The sequence below is a fragment of the Muntiacus reevesi genome, chromosome 4, assembly GCF_963930625.1.
Source record: "Muntiacus reevesi chromosome 4, mMunRee1.1, whole genome shotgun sequence".
Classification (NCBI taxonomy): Eukaryota; Metazoa; Chordata; class Mammalia; order Artiodactyla; family Cervidae; genus Muntiacus; species Muntiacus reevesi.
In genome coordinates, this window is record NC_089252.1 from 45,800,213 (window position 1) to 45,816,518 (window position 16,306).

General features: G+C 50.9%; 1 protein-coding gene across 3 annotated transcripts in view; it reads right to left on the minus strand.

Annotated features, from left to right (window-relative positions):
- Positions 1-15,426, minus strand: part of ZBTB7C (zinc finger and BTB domain containing 7C) — a 378,538-nt gene extending 363,112 nt beyond the window's left edge. For 2 of the 3 annotated variants that reach the window (XM_065932669.1, XM_065932666.1), the window contains exon 1: positions 15,173-15,426. The gene's annotated coding sequence lies outside the window, so the exon portion shown is untranslated. The remainder of the gene's footprint in view (positions 1-15,172) is intronic. The other variant, XM_065932668.1, reaches the window with a different exon arrangement.
- Between the last annotated feature and the right edge of the window lie 880 nt (positions 15,427-16,306).

Genomic DNA, 16,306 nt, shown 5'->3' on the forward strand with positions numbered 1-16,306 from the left:
CGGAACCCTTCCAGATACTCTGAAGGGCATACAGCGCCCAGTCTTCAGGGCACCACTTACTTTTTGACTGGACATCAAAAGGGCAAAACAGACCAGACAATGAATAAAGTCACTGGACTTCCTTCCCAGCCCCGGCCAGTTCCACGGCCCAGGTCAGTCCCATGACGGTGAGCTTCTTCAGCATTTCTGTTGCAACCATGGCACTGGAAGATGCCTAAGGCTCAGCTATTTGACTCCGCCGACCCTGAAATGGAGCATAACGGACTTCAATTTAGGACTTCCCTGGTGGGTCAGTGGAAAAAAATCCGCCTACAATACAGGAGTCTTGGGTTCAGTCCTTGGGTCGGGAAGATCCCCTGGAGAAGGAAATGGTGACCCACTCCAGTATTCCTGCCTAGGAAATCCCATGGACAGACGGAAGCCTGGCAGGCTACAGTCTATGGGATCACAAAAGAGTCAGAGCTGACTTAGCAACTGAACAACAGATTTCAACTTGGCATCCTTTTTTTCCTGAACTTCAAAAAGAAAATCTCCACTTGACTGTTTTTAAAATTCAGGAGCCTTCTACTTTTAAGATCTTAAAAACATGTAGGTTTCTTTTCTTCCTTCTGCTCTATTTTGTTTGGTCAAATCAAGGCTGCCACTGGCAGATTCCCTAATGACTGATTAGAGGGTGGGTGTGGGTGGCTGGATTTTCCGGTGATATTAGCTTGAAAGGGCAATTTGTGAAGAGCTCTCTGCCGTGTCAGGAGCGCAGCTAAGCCAGACACACGGCAGATGACTGAAGGTGTGGGGTGGGGTGAGGGGTGAGCAGCGAGGGATCCAAACCAGGGGAAGATTAGATGCAGTGGCTTCATTTATTTTGACAAATCTTTTCTTTTTAATCATCTGTAATAAGACCACAGTACATTGTGCCAAGTATACGATATATTTTGGAAAGGTAATGAAGTCTAGGAAATAGGCAGCATAACTCAGCTTCCATCTATTAAATCCTTGCTGAGAAGTAAAGCCAGAGGTGTGTGTGTGTGTGAGAAGAGAGAGAGAGAGAAAATTATAGGGCTGGTACATTAGCAGGGGCAAAAATTAGCCCGGTTCTACTACTACATTGAGATTTAGAACATCAGAGTACAGTGACTACATTTTTCTGTAGAGATCTTTACAGCTATTTGAAATTATGAACCCATAATATGCAAATGCACGGGGCTAAGAAATACACATTCTTGGCAGAGACTGAAGATGTTATAATGTGTGCTGTAAACGGCAACGCGTATGTGTATAAAATCAGTGCGCACATACTAACTGGTCGATTATCCCCTCTAAAACCACACATAAATTCTCCTGACAGGAATAGGAATTTCGCATACATCCCAAGAATGAACAGACTCTTAATGTGCTGTGTGTGTATATGAAGGATGGAATATAAAAAAAAAAATTTAAAACAACAACAACAACAATGGAATGGGTCGCCAGGCTACGAGAGATTTCTGACTCTCGAGCGTGACCACAAAGGGACTGTGGGCTGTGGTTTCCTTTTGAATATGATCATCATGATATTAGTAGTAATCGATACTATTTATTGAGTTCTGGGCTCTGTGAGAGCCAGTATGCTGGGCGCGTTCCAATTAAGAAGGGAAAGAGAAAGGTGAGGGGGAGAAGGGGGAAGAAGGGATGGGAGGAGAGAGAGAGAGAGGTGTGTGTGTGTTGTTTTGAAATGCTTCACCACTGTGGCAAGTAGTACTGTCCCCAGGAATGTCAGAATTTACAAGGGTGAAAACGTTAGCTTGTCCACAAGTTAGGCAGGAAGAGGTACCAGGTCACTCCGGTATCCCAAGGCAGAGTCCTGGTACAAAGATGTGTCCTTTTGTGGTGTGACTACCTCGGACCTGGACTCAAGACCTACGTAATAGCCATGCCCGAGTAAAGAACAGAAAACTCGAGAAGAGCACTCCAGAATCTGAAAAGAGGTAACAAATTCCCAAAATAGAATGGTGCTGAGTCAGGGCTATACAAACGCAGGATCTTGAAAATTGTAAGGAAGGAACAGAAAAGCCTCTGGTTACACAACGGCTTGTAATGACTTCTGCAAATAAGTGATGCTCAGCAAGGTGGCTCAGTCTGGTGCATCGGAATCTCTGGCAAAGCAATGGAAATAAAACATAGCGTGATTTAGTTTTCCATCATGTAAGTGGAAATATCAGTTTATCAAATAATTCACTTTTACAATCTTTCTCACCAGTCCCATGCCTTTAGGAAAGCATCTTAGGAAAACATGCCAGGGCTCCAGGTAGACAAAGGCAATCACACGCTCGTCGGTGTCCCCATGGCTGGCCAGGAGAGGGACTGGGGTCTCGCCCTCTGCTTTCTCATCCATACCACCCAGCTTGTGAGCACAGATTCCAAGTTCTCAGAAGAGAGCTGAGATCAGACTTACGAGATGATTTGCAAAATGGGCACAAGCACATCCTACATCCGAGCTAAGCCAGAAACAGGAAATGTTTTCCTTCCCTCGGGGTGCATTCCACATTCTATAAGAGTCAGGGCAAGAAGTCTAAAAAGATGGCCATAACTTCTTCAGGTGAGATTCAAACCTACTAAGACTTCATTCATTCCCAGTGCTAAAGGCAGTCAGAAAAACAACAGGTGGGCTTTTGTGTTCAAGTGGTTTCTATTCATGTGTAAGTTAGTACCAGGACAGAGAACCCTGAGATTACAAAGATGAATAGAAATCTACTGGAGAATCTTATGAAAACGTGAGCCTTGAAATGAGGTCCTTGAAGCTTTCAAGCACATCACACAGCCTAACCATTAGTCAGGATTTACCAGCCCTCACATCCCTTCCTCTGCTCCTGTCCGGTCACCACTCCAACCCCACATACTACTAGGCCCACAGCCCAAACAGAGGGTGTAATGAAAGTGGAATTCTCATCCTTCACGGTGAGTCACAAAGTCCTTAGCAAGTCATGTGACTCTCACAGAAGCTGAAATACAGAACCATGAATCTACCAAATGAGAAAACAGACAAACGCACACCTCTGGGATGTCTGAAAACCTGAGCCCAGTGGCTTGATATTCCTTCATGCTGGTAGTTGCATTTTTACAACGGTGCCATGCATGTGCATGCATGCTAAGTTGCTTCGGTGGTCTCCGACTCTTTGCAACCCTACGGACTGTAGCCTGCCAGGCTCTTCCATCCATGGGATTCTCCAGGCAACTTCTTGGCAGAACATGATGCGGGGCACATGGGTCCCACCACCATTCCTGTGCACAGGCTGTTTCTCCCTGAATAAGCTCTGGGAATCTCAGTGTCAATTTAGGTGCAGTAGGCAGAAGATGGGCTCTGAAATCTGAGCTCTGTTAAATGGGAATAATGCCAAATGTACATTGCTGTGGGGCTGAATGGGTGTACCACACTCGGGCAGTGTCTGCCGTGGAGCAGTCACTAAACTGACGTCAGTGTCCATCCTCCTACCACGCTCCCTTTCTGAGGTTCATCTCACGTCTCACATCCTGTTGACTCCAGGCTGACAACCTCTCTTTTCCGTAAAGTCCTACAGTTCTTACAAGACAGACTGCATCACTTAGCTCTTCAGCATTAAGCCTGTGTCTGTCTTATGTACATCATCATTTTCCCAGCCAGGTTTTCAGATCCTTGACGGAGACCATGTCTCAGGTTTCTTCTGATGCTTTGCAGAGCTTGTGCTGTCCTTAGTTGCTCAGTTGTGACCGACTCTTTGAGACCTCATGGACTGTAGCCCGCCAGACTCCTCTCTCTGTCCATGGGGATTCTCCAGGCAAGAATACTGGAGTGGGATGCCACGCCCTCCTCCAGGGGATCTTCCCAATCCAGGAATCTAACCCAGTTCTCTCACATTGCAGATGAGTTCTTAACTGTCTAAGCCAACAAGGAAGCCCTGAAGACACAGTGGGGGCTCCAAGGCAACTTGTTTTCTCCGTGGGATCCCGGTTTCCCTCCCTCACCCCACCCGCACATCTACACAACCAAAAATTCTTTGTGATGGGCAGTTTCTAGGGCCAGTCTGGACCTCTTCAGCCACTTTAGTTGGTTGCCTTCAAGTCTGCTGATAAAGGTTTACCTTCAGGCTGCTTCCGGTAAGTATTCTGAGCTCCCTAGAGAACAGGCTGAAAGGACTGGGGCCAGTGCTGCTGAAAGGAGATGCCCTCAATCCAGGAGGGGAGCCCAAAGCTGGAAACACACAGGGACAGCCCACGAGGGCTCCAGTTCAAGCGGGTCGAGGGCGCCTCCTTCAACACAGTGGGGTTGATTTCCCCCCGTTAGCCCCAATCCCTTCTGTCTGCAGGCTGCTCTGCCATCTCTGCCCATCTGCTGAGAAAGGACTAGCCTCAGGGAGAGCCTTGCTCTCCAGACTGCAGACCTCTCTGTCTTCCTGGGATAAACAGGGGTTTCAAAGCTCCTCAAGGTCAGAAGAAGCCCTGTGAGGACACAGTCTACCTGGCTGAGCCAGTGTCCCAGACCCTGCCTTATGGAAGACCTTGCAGATGGATGGTGATTTAGAGAGGCAGGTGAGCGGGACCAAGGACATGGTGCCACAAGCTTGGGCTTCGCTGGTGGCTCAGCTGGTAAAGAATCTGCCTGCAATGCGAGAGACCTGGGTTCCACCCCTGGGTTGGGAAGACCCCCTGGAGAAGGGAATAGCTACCCACTCCAGTATTCTGGCCTGGAGAATTCCATGGACAGAGGAGCCTGGCTACAGTCCACAAGCTTGGGCAGGAACCCTCGCTGCTCACAGGCAGCCAGTCAGCCCAGAGCCCCTCCTTGAAACCATGCCCCCACTTCCAGTCAAAGGGTCAACCTTCCCTCTACAGCTCCTACATCCCCTCCATCAAGGCTGCCCCCAGAGTGCCGCTTTAGCTGTTTTTCCCTCCATCAATCACCCCTACTCCAACCCCAGGCCCAGAACAAGAGTGCTATCCTGTAAGCCTCCTCCTTTTGTGCCCCCCCACCCACTGCCTGGCCCAGTGCCCAGGACACAGCACAAAGTAGGAACTCAAGAAACATTAGCTAAATAATGTCGACCACAGAATTTGTTTCCCAGGAAGACTGATGAAAAGAAAGTTTATTCTGCTCTTCATCTTTAAACAATTAAGCAATTTTGTTCTTTGAAGTACCTTGTGAACAATATATCAGCAAGCCTAGAATGCTATCAATTTGCCTGTATTCAGAAAACTCAAGGTTTGCTTTCATTAAAAAAAAAAAAACCATTGGGTAAAGCCCAAGATTATTAAATAAGCAAAAGACTGGAAACAACCAAAATATCCATCCACAAGGGCCTGGTTAAATAACAAGGTACAGCCATATAATGCAATTTATGCAGTCAAAATAAACAAGTAAAAAAGAACAAAAAAGTTCTTAACTAGTCAAAATTTACTATTCAGTAAATGTAAAGTGAAATAATAATGTATATGCTATGCTTCCATTTAGATAAAAAAAATTTTAAATACACATGCACATGCATACACACACACATACACATATACATATTTTCCAGTACGTGCATTCACCATTTCTAAAGCAAAGAGACCAGTAGAAGTGGTTGCCTAGGGATAAGGGGACTAAGAGATGCGGTGAGAGAAAGACAGTTCACTTTGAATACCCTTTTGTACCTTTTGAATTTTAAACCATGTAAGTATTGACCTATTCGAAAAAATTAAATTAGAAATTCAAAGCAAACAATGGGTGGAAAAGTAATAAAAAATCTACTTTAGAAAAACATAAAAGAGAAATCCCCATTTAAAAAAGGTTCAAGGCAGCCCGGCTGAGTCATCTGTTAACTGTGGAGAAAACAAAAACCGAGGCAGCACCCTTGTGTGGCCAAAAGGATGCGTGGCAGCCGCTGGCACTGGTCTGCACTCCTGTCCACTTTCCTGGGGGACCTCAGAGAGGGGCAGGGCCCCGGACCCCCTCACCTTCCTCCTCGGAGAATGGGTTTGCTCGGACCAGCTCTTAGAGCACACAGGCCCGCTCCCCCGTGGGAAGACAGAGTCCCCAGGTAGACCTAGCTAGTTACTCACTGACAATCTAATTTAAAAAGAGGAGACACTCCTTAAAAAGGAGAGAGAGTTTCCTTCCCCTCGCTGAAGCCTGTGGCAGGCAGATAAAAACCTCAAATCCCTCCTCCCCAGAATGTGATGAAACCAGTGACTCTGACTCCAAGAGCTTAAAATACATTTGCGGACACACCCTTCCCTCCAAACACACCTGCTGCTTTTTTCCTCTCTCTTCCCACATCCTCTCTGGACAGGCCACGTGCCCATTTATGACAGAGCTGAAATATTTCCTTTTTTGTTCTAATATTTCCTGCAGGGCCCCTCCCCTCCTTTATGGCTGCCATTCACAGCCATCTGGGACGAACAGGAACAACGCGCAGCTTCAGGATTTAAAGACAATGACAACATGTCACTTTTTAAAAATAACACAGTTAACAGAGGCTCCCCTCCATGCCCAAAACATACTTTTTAAATAAATGCAACTTGACGGCAGTGACTAGATATTGTCCACTCTGGCAGAGGCTTAGAGAGATGTGTACGTCTCTCTAAACTGTTCAGACAGAACTTTCTAACGAGATGCTTTTAAACATGGGGCCCAGCAGTATTCTCTGTTGCCCAAACTTTCTCTCCAAGCCCCACCTCCACCCACTTCAAACTTAAAAAGTGGCTAAATTTGCTTTCCATGCCTTTTCTGCAGGAATGAGGGAAACCAAAGCCAGAATGGCTGAGATAATACAATCACACTTTTGAGGATGAGAAAATTGAGGTCCACAGTGCAACAGGTCCCAGGATACACAGTTCACCCTCCAAGGGCCGGGGTAAAAAGTCTCAGAGCCCTTCACTTCTTCCCAAATTTGCTTGCTTTTCAGACATTTCCTCCCAGAGGACAGCTTGTGACACGTGGCCTCCTCTGGCCATGCAGAGTCCCCCAGGTAGCCCCAGCTCCCCCAGACTGGCCCTACAACCTGTTCCCCAGGCTCCCCGCCCTGTCTCCAGGGGACTACAGACCCCATGAAATGTGACTGGTGTCAGATGTTGAAATGGTAATATCTTGGATATATTGAGTTAAACAAAAGACCTTACCAAAATTCATTTACCCGTTTCTTTTTACTTCTTTAAAATGTGGGACTTCCCTGGAGGTCCCAGTGGTTAAGACTCCATGCTTCCAGTGCAGGGAGCAAGGCTTCCATCCCTGGTCCGGGAACTAAGATGCCATATGGTGCAACCAAAAACAAACAAACAAAAAAAACCCTCCTCCCTCCAAAAAAAAAAAAAGAAAAAACATTAAAATGTGACCGCTAGAAATTTTTAATTACCTGCGGGACTCACATTACATCTTCACTAGACTGTGCTGCTCTAGGTTATAAGCTGTTTATCCCAGTCGTCAAAACTGACCTGTCCCGTGTCCGAGTCTCTGCCCAGCCATTTTCTATTCTAAAGACCAGCCATGCCAGGCATTCCTGATAGATAGTGTGCCCCAGACACCACGCTGACACTGAGCCTGAGTCTCCACAGTGATTGCAAGGAGTGTTTCTCCCCTTCTGCAGGAAGTAGAAGAGAGATCCTGTCGCCCTGCAAGTGACAGTAATTCTACCTGAGCATTGCCTTTCCAACAGTCATCTGTCTTGGAGGATTTTATGCCTTCAAGTATAGTGGTAGCTTGGGGAGGAAGAGGAGGTGGAGGGGAAGAAAATGAAGTCTTGAACCCTCTTCAACATGAATCCTTGGTCTCCTCCCAAGTCAATAACTGTGGCTCCCACGTGGGGACCCCTCTTCTTGGTCAGGAACTGTGCCGAGTGCTATATGTGCATCGTCTCATCCCATTTTCTCAGCAGCCCTATGGAGTGGGTTATCTCTGTTTTCTAGATGAGGAAACTAAGACTTAGAGAGGTTAAGTAACATGTCCAGGGTGACCAGGGGAACGTGACCAAGCCATAGGATTCAGGTCTGATCAGCTCCACCCCTATGCTCCTCACCATCCCTGAACCTGTCTCAGCTTCCTCACCTGCAGGATGGGGACAATACCTGCCTGAAGGCAGGGTTGGAAGCCCCGTGGTCCCCAGGGACCCTTCCTCCCCTGGGAGTAGGTTCTGGGCTCCTGATGAGGTGCTGGTTGGAAGAATCTCCGTCTCCAGCCACTCTCTGGCTGGGCGACACCCCACATCCTAGGCTAACAACCTGTTCCCACATTCTTGACCCTGGGGTTCTCTTGACCTTGAGGCTCTCTTGACCTTGAGTTTCCTCCTACCAGGGTGCCCTCCAGTTCCTGTCTCACAAAATTAAGTGTCTCTAGGCTCCTATATCAAGACTCCATCTAAACTTCATCTCTTCCAAAAACCCATCAAAACTGTTAGTCAGAGAGCTGCCCCTTCCTACTCTGCTTTCCAGAAGGTGGTGTTCTTCCTCAGGGTCCTGAACTCCCTCCCCAGCAAAACTCATTCTTAGAAGAAGCCTTGACATCGACAGACCTAACCAGGGTCTCAGCTCTCTCAGGAAGTATTCTGCATTTAACTCATTCAGAAAATGTATCTTGAGCATCCACTGCCCACCAGGCATTCTTTGGACCCTAAGCATAGCAGTGACAGTGACAAAGTTCCTGGGCTTCTGAGGGTTTCCCCCAAACAGTGCTGCCCTAAACACGCTAATCCAATCATCCTAGTTCATGTTTCTCAAGGTTCTGCTGCTATTGTTTGTAGGTCAAGGAATGATTAGCTAATGGGCATTGGGTATGGTTTGTGTTTTGTAATGGTAAATAAAATATGATACATTACTTGAAGGAATGCAACACAACAATAAAAATATGTTTCTAAAGAACACTGTGGCATTAGTAAATGTAATAGAACCCTCAGTAAGGGACAGCTTGCAACACTGTGGCCCTTAACAAGGTATTAGAGGAGGTACTTAAGGAGAAATATCTTTCTAGCCAGGCTTGCCTGGCTGAGCAGTGAAGAATCTGCCTGCAATGCAAAAGACACAGATTCAAACCCTGGGTTGGGCCTGGGTTGGGAAGATCCCCTGGAGAAGTAAATGGCAGCTCACTCCAGTATTCTTGCCTGAGGAAACCCATGGGCAGAGGAGCCTGGTGGGCTATAGCCCATGGGGTTGCAAAGAGTCAGACACGACTGAGCAACTAAACCACCACCACGTCTCTCTAACTATATCCAGTGTTAGGAGTGGGGCAGAAGGGTACTGATTTCCTAATTCAAACTGTGGATGGTAAAGCCTACTGAAATGTTCTCAGTCAGCAAGGAGACCTGGAAAATCCATTTTCTTCTAAGTATCGGTGATTCAGTGGGAGTGTGAATCACTCCCAAACTTCCAAGAAAAAGAAACCTTTCTGTTTACTAAAAAACTATGTGGATTTTCAAAGCTGTAGAAACAACACTCAATCCTAACTATATTTATATGTGAGTAGGTCTCCATGTGTGCTGGTGAATACAGAAAAAAGACTGGAAGGAAATATTCCAAAATCAGGGTGCTGTAAGCAGTTTTCTGTTTTAATTTTATACCTTTCCATATTTTCCAAATTTTCTATCATGACCCTATTGCTTTTATAATCAGAAAATAAGCAGCAAACTGAATGCTAATAGTTTTTTAATTTCCTCATGTATCTGTTTTTATAGGCACCATTTCAGTGGGGTTTGGAGATCAGCAGGGTGTGAAACACAAATGAAATTCCCCATTCCTGCAGGGCTGTGTATACCCCCTTGGCCCTGAAGAGAAGCTCTCCCCACATCCACGCTGGCAGCCAGCTGTCCACAGCTGTTCTGAGAAGGCTGCAGATGAATGGAGCTGGTGGAAAAACACAACATTCCTGACTCTCCAAGGATGGCATTATGCTTGGAACTCTTGCTCACCAAAGAAGTAAATAAATAGAAGAGAGAGAGGGGTGGCAGTCAGTAAGTGAGAGGAACTTCAGTGCTGGAGGTGGGTCAGTTGCCCGAGTTCATACCATTGGAAAGAAGACCCCTCCGCCTAAGCCAACCATCCTTGTCAAATCAGGATTAATGCAGCTTGACCACAGGCCTCCCGGGCTGTACCTCTTGAATGCCACCTTCCCTTCCTGCCACTCATCAGGGTGAGTATGAACAAGCTTTATATCTGCCTCTAAGCTAAAGGGATTCCCAGCGCAGGGCCCCTGACTGATTCATCTTCATATACCTTCTAGCACTAATGCTACTTTACCACCTATTCTCCAACTATTTTCTCAGCCACTGCCAGGCACTGTTCTGCCATTGGGAATACCTGGGGAGCAAATCAGACAAGCTCCTTGTCTTCATGAAGCTTAAATTCCAGTGGCGGAGGCAGACAGTAGACCAAAGGAGAACCAAGATTTTGCCCCAGACAGATTGGGGCGCTATAAAGAATCCATTACTGGGCTCTTTCAGTTGAGATCTAATGACAAGGTTAAAACCAGCTGTAGGCAGATCTACAGGAAGGGCCTTGCAGACAAAGAGAACAGCCAAAGAGAAATGCATGAGCTCCATGTGTTGAAGAAGCAAAAAGGAGCTAGGTGGCTGGAGTACGGGGTGGAGGCGGGGGGATGGTCAGAGAGGATGGTCAGACCCCAGAGAGCCCACAGGAGGGGAACACACGAGTGGCCCCCTTGCCCCACTACAGGAGGCGCCCCCTGCGGCTCCATGAGGGTCCGTGAGGCTGGGTTGCGCCACGAGAGCCCATAGAGAAGGACTGAATGGCCGTCAGTTGAATTGATGACTGGGTTCCCATCATCGCGGAGGGCCAATCAGCTTGACTCGGGGCTCTCAGAATGTCTATGGAACCCCCTCTCTTCTCAGCCACACTCTGCTTCCCCGTCCGGGCCCTCCTGACACCCCCTCCACAGCATCAAGGAGCACAGCGGAGGGCAGCAAAGCAGCAAGCCTGTCCACCAGGCCCAGCCCTCGGCGTGCGTTCAGCAAACACTTCCGTGCCCAGGCCTTGGGGTGGGCGCTGAGGGTGTGAAGATGAACAACACAAGCCCGGCTCCCAAAAGCTGCCCCAGGCTCACAGGGCACCACCGTCGGCCGGAGCTGCCCGGCACCCACCTCTCCAGGTGGGCTGCCTGGTAAAAGCTGCTGTGAGCGCCTGACTTGGTTCTGAAGGGTGGACTCATTCACTCCAAAGGATGAAGAACAGAGAGATGAGCTCAGTGTCCTGTCTGCTTCCTCTGCTCGGCCCCAACCCCATTCTTCCCTCCACTGACCCAGGGAGAAGATACGCCCAGTCTCAGGAATGAAGTTGTAATTGGTGGGGTGGCAGGTACCATGTCTGAAGACACAGGTGTTTGGGGTTGGCTTGAAGAGTGGGAGGGGATGGCGACCACTGGGGATCTGTCTGGGGAAGGGGTCGGGGAGGAGGAAAAACACTCAGACCCCCTTAATCAGCACTGCACAGAAATGCCACAGTGCATGGTCAGAGAGGGCCGTGTCTAATTTGTTGCTTTCAGAATCTTCTCGGCATAAAACTCATTGTTGCCCTTATTTGCAGAAGCCAGTTACCCCCGACCTGAGCGAGTTCTTAAGCTCCGCTCTTCGAGGTTTCTGGAATGTGCCTCATTTTGTGCAAATAGGGGGTGCCTGAGAAAAAGCGGCCACACCACAGCTCTAGGACATGCTTGTATCCCAGGTCCCCCGGAAGAGCTGAAAGCTGCCAGAAGCCCTACAGGGCCCCTCCACACAGGTCAGGGGTCGCTCCCCACACCCGCCAGGCAGTGGGCGGCAGGTTCTCTCCCAGCGGGCACAGCTCTCCAGGGGAGAAGTCGGTGCCGAGCCTGGTTCCAGACCCTTGAGTCTTTTCCTCCCAGGAGGGGAGGAGGGTTATAAATAGCCTGCACTCCTTCAGCCGTCCACAGCACAGATCCCACACCCCCGCCCCAGCCTCGGCCAGCTGGTCCCTCCTCGCCCAAGTTCCCACAGCCTGCTGGAAGAGGGAGGGAATCAGCTCACCCACAGTGGGGGTGGGGAACCAAGACCTTCAGGGCCCCTCGGGAGCAAGTGGCCACCTATGAATTATCACTGTAACCCTGCCACACTCTTACACCCCTTGGGAATTGCAGGGCTGGAGAGAGGCGAGGGGCTCCCTATATGATCAGGGAGCCTCTTTCACCCTGGTCTTTCACCACCAGAGGCTTCCCTGGTGGCTCAGTTGGTAAAAAGTCTGTCTGCAATGCGGGAGACCCAGGTTCAATCCCTGGGTCGGGAGAAGGGAAAGGCTACCCACCCCAGTATTTTTGTCTGGAGAACTCCATGGACAGAGGAGTCTGGCGGTCTGCAGTCCATGGGGTCACAAAGAGTCGGACCTGGCTGAGTGACTAACACTTTGACTTTTCACTTTTTCTTTTCACCCAAGTCAGCCCAGAAACCCCAAGCTGCACACTCAGTATATGTTAATGCAGTGAATGGAGTTACAGGAATAACATTCTCCCCTCTCTCTGCCTCAGTGTCCCCACTGTAAGATGAATAAAAGCTGAACTCTGAACGATGAGGTACCAATGAGGTTAGCATGCAATAAAAGTGAAAAGACATGGTCTAAACACTCCTGGTTTCCTCTACAGGAGCCCCAAGCACAACTCTGGGGACACTGATTCTTTTCTGTTCATGAGAGAAGAATTATGCTCAGTGACATTGCATTAGCCTTGAATTCTTGATATTTCATGCCCTTGAAAGCATAAAACTTACAAAATATTCTCTTTTGCAAGTCATTTCTGACAAATACAGATTGACACACAGCACATCCAGAATTCTTTTGATTTAATATGGTTCTGCTGGGCTGTACATGACATTTTTAGTCTGAAGGATAAGTATGGCCCTAGAATATTTAGGTCTGGGGAGAAGAAAGTCATCTTAAATGTTTACCACTCAAATCCTTCCCGCCCATACACACTGGTAAGAAACAAGTGGCTAAAATTTAAGTGGCCAACTTGCAGTTCTTTTTAATTAAGACACTTTGTTTTCTCAATAAAATACAGCGTAAAAAACATTTACTGAAAACCCACTCATTGATGTCTAATAGCTGTGTCAAATACTCATAACAACATTTATTCCAACACCCCCAGATAATTGCTCATCTTTCTCATTTAGTATCCACAACAGCACAGCATTTGTGTCCAAGTGTAATTGATCCAGAATTGGGCTCCCTTTCAAAAATATCTGTAAAACCTAATTACCAGGAAAACAGAGTTCTGGCATCCTACGGAAAGTGGGTGCTTCGCAGTGAGACAAGCTGCAAACTCATCTTGGCTAATCAAGCCACATTATGTTACAAAAGGAGTTGAAGGAATCTGGGGTGAGGAGGGAGCAGGGAAAGTTGGGATAGTGTCAGACTGGAAATCTGCAGTGACAGTTCTGATTTTTTTTAAGCCAAGGACAGGGGGCAGGAAATTAGCTGGCAAACATGGGTGTAGAAAGTACCAGATAATGAGCCCATGATGGGCTTAGGGTGTGGGGGTGGCATTTCTGATCTCAGGCTCTACAAGGCCTTGCTGAAGGAATTCTCTCCACCCTGCTCTGGGAGGTTGATGTCATTTCTAGCCTCCCCCGGCCTCTAACACTGTAGCAGGTCAACTCTCCTTCCCTGAGCCTGAGTGCTCATCTGCAAAAATGAGTGCTCTTAATATTTCTAGGGCCTCTTTCAGCTCCAAAATTCTGTGATTTCCTTCACAGCAAAGGGCGTGCTTTCTGCTCAGGTACTTGGTGGGGCTGGGGGGAACAGAGAGTGGGAACGGGACCAGCCAGAATGAAGGACTGAGTGTTTCCAACTCCCATGCAGTTCTGTACGGACTTGCAACACGCGGGTATCAGACTCTGGGGATAATGATTTCTTTCAGGCCAGGAACGGACCTACCCGGGTGGTGCTAACCTCGCTGCCCTGGATTCAGCAACCTGGCCAATGAGGAACAGGGCCAAACCACTGGACTCCTTGAGGAGCCTCTCTCCCAGAGCCGACCAAGGCACAGCTTCCTCTTCTGAGGGTCTTCCCTTCCCACCGTCATCCCTCTTTCTGACCCAGAGGCCCCAGAAACCCCAATCCAGCGAGGCTCCCCGGGCAGGCAGTACACGCCACCAACTCCTGCTTCCCCTCGGTCCCGGACCCTCCACACCTCGGCTTGGGTACCAGCCATCGCGGCTGGATTAAAAGGAAACGAGAGTTGTTGCCGCTCTGCTTTTCTTGGGTTCCTCCTGGCCCTCTTCTTAAAGAAATCAGAGCAGCAGCCCTAATAACAAAGCAACACAGCGGCCGGAAGACGGTTAGCTTTCACAGGAGCAGGAGATGAGCCAGGTCAGGAGCGAAGGCGTACCGGGCTCCTTTGCGCGTCTCTAGGAAGAGACTTTGGGCTGACCTCTGCGGGCAACAGATAGCGGACCGGCCCTCGCTTAACTTTTCCCAGACGCGGAGGAACCGTTGCGTGCGCCCATTTCCCGCAACTTCCCAAATGGACAGCAGCATGGGTTTCAGGGTCCTGCAAAGACACCACCTCGAGCAGGCGTCTCTACGAAGTCCTGGAGGCGCATCGAGAGATGCGGGGTCCCAGGTTTCCCAGTCCCTTTCCTAATCTTTAAGGTAAGAGCTCAATGCGAGTGCCAGAGTCTCAGGAAACCGCCACTCTCCAAAACGTTCCCGCGCCTTCCCGGCAGAAGTGCGGTAAAACTTTTGGCAGAAACCACCTGTGGCTGTCGACAGGCCCGCCCCGCCCGAGCCCGAAGGCGCCGCCGAGCCCGGGACAGCATGCGCCCGCAGAAGTTCCCTTCCAGCCCCGCGCGCCACTTCGCTCCGGGCCGTGGTGCCAGCCAGGAGGCGCGGCGCCCGCTCGCTGGCTCTCTCTCCGCTGGCTCTCCCCTCCTCCCTCCCCCCCTCCTCCCGCCTCCTCCCGTTGCATGGCTGCCGCACGGAGCCCCTGAATAGCCACCGCAGCCCCCCGCCTCCTACCCGCCGCGCCGAGGGCGCCCCTGCCCCCGCCGGCGGCCCGGGGCGCGCGGACCGCCGGCCTCCTAGCAACAGCTCGGGAGATCACTCCCCGGCGCCAGCGATGTAGAGCCACCCCTCTGGGAGCCCCGCGACCCCCCGACCCGCCTCGGCACAAGCGAGGTGCGGGGAAGATCGCGACCCTCGCAGGCGATGCCCCAGCTCGGTACGCGAAGCCACTCACCTCTGCGCGCCGCCCGACCCGCGCGTCTCCCGCACTTGGCGCCGGGCCGCGGTCCTCGCGTCCTCCTTCGCCGCCGCTGCGGTCCGTCTGTCCCTGCGCGCCGAAGCAGCGCGGGCCGCGCGGCTGTCAGAGTCTCGTGGCCGGGCTGCGCCCGCGGTGTGGAGCCGAGCGGCGGTGGCGGGCGCGCGGCAGCTCCTCCCTCCCCGCGCCGCGCCTCCGCCCTCCCGGCGCCCCGCCTCCCGCGCCTCCGCGGCTGTCAGCCCCGCGCCCCGCGTCCCGCGCCCCGCGCCCGCGCTGTCCGCGCCTCCGGCTCGGGGTGCGCACTGGGCTAAAGGGCCCGGATGTCTGCGGTCGCCCCTCGCCGGCTCCCGCCCCCTCCCCTGCGCCCCCTCCCCGCCCTGCCACACATGCACTTGCTGCGTCCCAACCTCCTCCTCGGCTCCAATTAATTTCTATTTTGACAGTAACTGTGGCGGCGGGCGGGGCGCTCTGGACCCGCAGGGGCGGCGGGCGGCAGTCAGGACGCGGCGCGGGGGGCGGAATGGGGGGCCGGGCAGAGCCACCCTCCGCTTGGGGCTCCTCGTCTTTTCTCTTTCTTTCCTTTTTTTCTCTTTGCCTCCTCCAGGATTTAAAGGGACAGCCCCGGCCGAGGCGAGGGGCCAGGCGCCCGCCGTTTCTCCGGTCTCCAGACGCCCTCTGCGGCCCGGCCGGACCCTCCCGCACCCGGAGCACAGGCTCCAGGCCGCCGGGTATTTTTAGGTCCACACCCGGCCCGGGACAGCGGGGCGGCGGAGCTTGGCTCAGTGGCCCCGGCGCAAGGCTATTTTTACAGAGTCCGATTGTGGGGGTGGGGGAGGAAATAAAACAACTCAGCAGCTGCTTTTCCAACCGAAAGTCTTAGGGAGCAAGGCGTGGGGGGCTTGAAGTTTCCCTAATGCTCTCCGAATTCCAGCGAGCTCAGAAAGACACCTCTCCGACAACGAGAAACCACAGGCACGCAGCCCTCCAGGGCTCCCAAATCCCTGCGGGCCTCCCCGCCCTAGAAGGCGCTCGGGCGTGGGCAGCACCCCCACCACCACCCCTCGCCAACCAGTGTACCCCGCACGCTGTACCGCGTTGGCCTGGGACCGGCCT